Source organism: Triticum dicoccoides, chromosome 2A, assembly GCF_002162155.2.
Source record: "Triticum dicoccoides isolate Atlit2015 ecotype Zavitan chromosome 2A, WEW_v2.0, whole genome shotgun sequence".
Taxonomy (NCBI): Eukaryota; Viridiplantae; Streptophyta; class Magnoliopsida; order Poales; family Poaceae; genus Triticum; species Triticum dicoccoides.
The window spans coordinates 564,671,200-564,671,962 of record NC_041382.1 but is presented as its reverse complement, the minus strand read 5'-3'; positions in this window follow the sequence as shown (position 1 = coordinate 564,671,962).

The following is a 763-nucleotide window of genomic DNA, read 5'->3' as shown; positions in this document are numbered from 1 at the left end:
CATTTCGTTAGCTTAGCACTTGATCGTTTAGTATGTTGCTATTGCTTTCTTCATGACTTATACATGTTTCTATAACTATGAGATTATGCAACTCCCGTTTACCGGAGGAACACTTTGTGTGCTACCAAACATCACAACGTAACTGGGTGATTATAAAGGTGCTCTACAGGTGTCTCCGAAGGTACTTGTTGAGTTGGCGTATTTCGAGATTAGGATTTGTCACTCCGATTGTCGGAGAGGTATCTCTGGGCCCTCTCGGTAATGCACATCACTATAAGCCTTGCAAGCAATGTGATAATGAGTTAGTTGTGGGATGATGCATTACATAACGAGTAAAGAGACTTACCAGTAACGAGATTGAACTAGGTATTGAGATACCGACGATCGAATCTCGGGCAAGTAACATGCCGATGACAAAGGGAACGCCGTATGCTGTTATGCGGTTTGACCGATAAAGATCTTTGTAGAATATGTGGGAGCCAATATGAGCATCCAGGTTCCGCTATTGGTTATTGACCGAAGACATGTCTTGGTCATGTCTACATAGTTCTCGAACCCGTAGGGTCCGCACACTTAAAGTTCGGTGATGATCAGTATTATGAGTTTTTGTGTTTTGATGTTCCGAAGGTAGTTCGGAGTCCCGGATATGATCACGGACATGACGAGGAGTCTCGAAATGGTCGAGACGTAAAGATCGATATATTGGACGACTATGTTCGGACACCGGAAAGGTTCCGGAAGGTTTCAGACATATACCGGAGTA